The sequence below is a fragment of the Rhinatrema bivittatum genome, chromosome 5, assembly GCF_901001135.1.
Source record: "Rhinatrema bivittatum chromosome 5, aRhiBiv1.1, whole genome shotgun sequence".
NCBI lineage: Eukaryota > Metazoa > Chordata > Amphibia > Gymnophiona > Rhinatrematidae > Rhinatrema > Rhinatrema bivittatum.
This window is the reverse complement of record NC_042619.1, coordinates 17,479,023-17,484,470: the sequence shown is the minus strand read 5'-3', so window position 1 is coordinate 17,484,470 and position 5,448 is coordinate 17,479,023.

Sequence of the window (5,448 nt, the reverse complement as noted above, 5' to 3'; positions counted from 1 at the left end):
ATTGGCTGGCTGTGCTCTTATCTATTGATGTTACCAATATGGTTGGGGGGATGTGAAATGGAAACAGTTGGAAGCTTGACAAAAAAAGTAATGTAATGATCAGCACTCACGTGACTAGAACTTGTTTGTTATTATTTTTGTTAGCAGGCACCTGAAATGCTAGTGCATGTTGAATTTGCCAATCACTGTGCATTTTAGAAAGGTGGTCCTGGCTGGAACTGTACACAGTTCAAATATATGTAATTGATTGTTGGTAAGTGTATTTTTTAAGTAGCCACACTGGCACCAGTATGTTTACTTTTCCTCCTACTTAACTCACTAGCTCAGCTTTGTAAGAAGGGCTTCTCTGCTTGTGTGTTGTTTTTGTTTGGTGTGAGGAGAGCAGAAACATCAGATCTTTATTCAATCTACTACAGTCATCTCTTACAGTGCCCTATCCCTATTAATACCAGGAGTGTTGTGATCTTCCTGCACACAGTGCCCTAACCCTGATACCAGTCTGAGACAGCTCCCTCCCTGCATTACTAGTGAGAGGCTGGCTTCACAGACAGGGGGGAGCTGCCTGACCCTCACTCCTGACTTCCCCCATGTCCCAGCTAGTGAATGGTGTGTGGGTGAGGGGGGGGGGAGGATGGTGAAGTCTGAGACAGCTCCCTCCCTGCATTACTAGTGAGAGGCTGGCTTCACAGACAGGGGGGAGCTGCCTGACCCTCACTCCTGACTTCCCCCATGTCCCAGCTAGTGAATGGTGTGTGGGTGAGGGGGGGGGGGAGGATGGTGAAGTCTGAGACAGCTCCCTCCCTGCATTACTAGTGAGAGGCTGGCTTCACAGACAGGGGGGAGCTGCCTGACCCTCACTCCTGACTTCCCCCATGTCCCAGCTAGTGAATGGTGTGTGGGTGAGGGGGGGGGGGAGGATGGTGAAGTCTGAGACAGCTCCCTCCCTGCATTACTAGTGAGAGGCTGGCTTCACAGACAGGGGGGAGCTGCCTGACCCTCACTCCTGACTTCCCCCATGTCCCAGCTAGTGAATGGTGTGTGGGTGAGGGGGGGGGGGGAGGATGGTGAAGTCTGAGACAGCTCCCTCCCTGCATTACTAGTGAGAGGCTGGCTTCACAGACAGGGGGGAGCTGCCTGTCCCTCACTCCTGACTTCCCCCATGTCCCAGCTAGTGAATGGTGTGTGGGTGAGGGGGGGGGGGGGGAGGATGGTGAAGTCTGAGACAGCTCCCTCCCTGCATTACTAGTGAGAGGCTGGCTTCACAGACAGGGGGGAGCTGCCTGACCCTCACTCCTGACTTCCCCCATGTCCCAGCTAGTGAATGGTGTGTGGGTGAGGGGGGGGGGGGAGGATGGTGAAGTCTGAGACAGCTCCCTCCCTGCATTACTAGTGAGAGGCTGGCTTCACAGACAGGGGGGAGCTGCCTGTCCCTCACTCCTGACTTCCCCCATGTCCCAGCTAGTGAATGGTGTGTGGGTGAGGGGGGGGGGGGGTGGATGGTGAAGTCTGAGACAGCTCCCTCCCTGCATTACTAGTGAGAGGCTGGCTTCACAGACAGGGGGGAGCTGCCTGACCCTCACTCCTGACTTCCCCCATGTCCCAGCTAGTGAATGGTGTGTGGGTGAAGGGGGGGGGGAGGATGGTGAAGTCTGAGACAGCTCCCTCCCTGCATTACTAGTGAGAGGCTGGCTTCGCAGACAGGGGGGAGCTGCCTGACCCTCACTCCTGACTTCCCCCATGTCCCAGCTAGTGAATGGTGTGTGGGTGAGGGGGGGGGGGGAGGATGGTGAAGTCTGAGACAGCTCCCTCCCTGCATTACTAGTGAGAGGCTGGCTTCACAGACAGGGGGGAGCTGCCTGACCCTCACTCCTCCGGGGTATTGTGATCTTCCTGCACACAGTGCCCTATCCCTGATACCAGGGGTGTTGTGATCTTCCTGCATGCAGTGCCCTATCCCTATTAATACCAGGAGTGTTGTGATCTTCCTGCATGCAGTGCCCTATCCCTATTAATACCAGGAGTGTTGTGATCTTCCTGCATGCAGTGCCCTATCCCTGATATTGGGATGTGTGCAACAAGATCACAACACCCCCGGTATCAGGAATAGGGCACTGTGTGCAGGAAGATCACAACACCCCCAGTATCAGGAATAGGGCACTGTGTGCAGGAAGATCACAACACCCCTGGTATTAGGGATAGGGCACTGTGTGCAGGAAGATCACAACACTCCTGGTATTAATAGGGAGGGATAGGGCACTGTGTGCAGGAAGATCACAATACCCCTGGTATCAGGGTTAGGGCACAAGTTCTAGTCACATTGACTGATCACATTACTTGTTTTGTCAAGCTACCAACTGTTTCCATTTCCCATCCCCCATATACTGTCAGTAGGAAACTTGGTAACATGAATAAATAAGAGGGCAGCCAATAGGAATACATATTCATTCCTAAACTGACCTTAACTGACCTGAAAAGTGTCAAATTGTATCATTTTCAGTTAGTGCGCACTAACTCGAGTTAGTGCGCACTAATCGGAAAAAACGATTTTTAACGATTTTTTAACTAAAAAATCGTGCCTAAGACGATTTTCTTGCCCTGCCACACGATTTCTATCGTTAAGACGATATGGAAAACGATTCACATCCCTAGTAACTGCCGCTCCGTGCGGGTTACCCCCATGTTTCTGTTAAGGGTAGTAACTGCCGCTCCATGCAGGTTACCCCCATGCTTCTGCTAAGGGCAGTAACTGCCGCTCCGTGCAGGTTACCCCCATGTTTCTCTTAAGGGTAGTAACTGCCGCTCCGTGCAGGTTACCCCCATGCTTCTGTTAAGGGTAGTAACTGCCGCTCCGTGCGGGTTACCCCCATGCTTCTGTTAAGGGTAGTAACTGCCGCTCCGTGCGGGTTACCCCCATGCTTCTGTTAAGGGTAGTAACTGCCGATCCGTGCGGGTTACCCCCATGTTTCTGTTAAGGGTAGTAACTGCCGATCCGTGCGGGTTACCCCCATGTTTCTGTTAAGGGTAGTAACTGCCGCTCTATGCAGGTTACTCACTTATGCGCATAACTCTGCTTTGAAAATTATCCCAGTGAATTTACTCTCCCCTGCTATTGTGTGCAGATGTTAAAATGCAGCTGATGGTCTTTAACATGCTTCCGATGTGTTCTCTGTTACTTTCTATGGATTGTTCTGTATAAGCTGTGTGTGACACTTTCTGTTAGATTATTGATTTTCATGTATATTCCCAGCCATAACTTTGTTATATGAATGTAAAAAAACCCCCAAAAAAACCCCTAAGCATTTAACAGAGACTCACGGCATGCGATTCGTGCGTTGTGTACAGAGCTGGTACGTCCATTAGGCGATCTTAGGCAGTCGCCTATGGTGCCGCGAGTGGAGCCAGCACGCTGCTTGCGGCCCTGAGAAGCATACAGTGGGCGGCACGAATGAGGTAGGAGGAGTCAGGCCCGGGACAGGCGGGGACCACTCGAACAGAGGGGCAGGCACCTACTACCCTTGCACCGGCCCTGGTTGTGTACAGGGTGAGGTCATACATTTTCACTTGGCCATAGATGACAAATTGCCTGGCTACGGCTCTGCCCTTGATGATTCAAATCAGGTTGCCTGTGCTGTGTCAGCTGCTCTCTGCCCACTGCTGATTCATACTCTGTGAACTGTTCTCTGACATCCCTCACGGAAACGTTCATGGTAAATGCACTCTATTAACCGATTCCTAACCTTTTGCTGGGCCTACCTGTGTTCTCATTTTATGAGCAGCTATCTATACCCCTAAAAGTGCGAGTTAAGGTGCCCATATTCCGCAAGCAGCTCTTGAAATCCCTGACTGGTCAAGTAGTGCACCAATGCTTCAAAATTCCCTTTCTTCTACTGGCTCTGTTGCCAGGTCAATGGCCCCATGATTCCCTCTCTCCCATATCATCTTTTGCCAAGTCCATTCTCCATAATTTCCTGGACCCCACAGAGACTCAGCTCCATGACTCCCTGTCCTCCTCTGACTCTATTGCCATGCTCATGCTCCATGATTCCCCATCCTCCACAGCTCTATTGCCATGCTCATGCACCGTGATTCCCCGTCCTCCACTGCCTCTATTGCCATGCTCATGCTCCATGATTCCCCATCCTCCATAGCTCTATTGCCATGCTCATGCTCCGTGATTCCCCGTCCTCCACTGCCTCTATTGCCATGCTCATGCTCCATGACTCCCCATCCTCCAGTGCTCTATTGCCATGCTCATGCTCCATGATTCCCCATCCTCCACAGCTCTATTGCCATGCTCATGCACCGTGATTCCCCGTCCTCCACTGCCTCTATTGCCATGCTCATGCTCCATGATTCCCCATCCTCCATAGCTCTATTGCCATGCTCATGCTCCATGATTCCCCATCCTCCATAGCTCTATTGCCATGCTCATGCTCCGTGATTCCCCGTCCTCCACTGCCTCTATTGCCATGCTCATGCTCCATGACTCCCCATCCTCCAGTGCTCTATTGCCATGCTCATGCTCCATGACTCCCCGCCCTCCAATGCTCTATTGCCATGCTCATGCTCCGTGATTCCCCGTCCTCCACTGCCTCTATTGCCATGCTCATGCTCCGTGATTCCCCGTCCTCCACCGACTCTATTGCCATGCTCATGCTCCATGATTCCCCATCCTCCACAGCTCTATTGCCATGCTCATGCTCCATGATTCCCCATCCTCCACTGGCTCTATTGCCATGCTCATGCTCCATGACTCCCCGTTCTCCAATGCTCTATTGCCATGCTCATGCTCCATGACTCCCCATCCTCCACTGGCTCTAGTTCCATGCTCATGCTCCATGACTCCCCATCCTCCACAGCTCTATTGCCATGCTCATGCTCCGTGATTCCCCGTCCTCCACTGCCTCTATTGCCATGCTCATGCTCCATGACTCCCCATCCTCCAGTGCTCTATTGCCATGCTCATGCTCCATGACTCCCCGTCCTCCAATGCTCTATTGCCATGCTCATGCTCCGTGACTCCCCGTCCTCCACTGGCTCTATTGCCATGCTCATGCTCCGTGACCCCCCGTCCTCCACTGGCTCTATTGCCATGCTCATGCTCCGTGACTCCCCGTCCTCCACTGACTCTATTGCCATGCTCATGCTCCGTGACTCCCCGTCCTCCACTGGCTCTATTGCCATGCTCATGCTCCGTGACTCCCCGTCCTCCACTGGCTCTATTGCCATGCTCATGCTCCGTGACCCCCCGTCCTCCACTGGCTCTATTGCCATGCTCATGCTCCGTGACTCCCCGTCCTCCACTGACTCTATTGCCATGCTCATGCTCCGTGACTCCCCGTCCTCCACTGGCTCTATTGCCATGCTCATGCTCCGTGACTCCCCGTCCTCCACTGGCTCTATTGCCATGCTCATGCTCCGTGACTCCCCGTCCTCCACTGGCTCTAT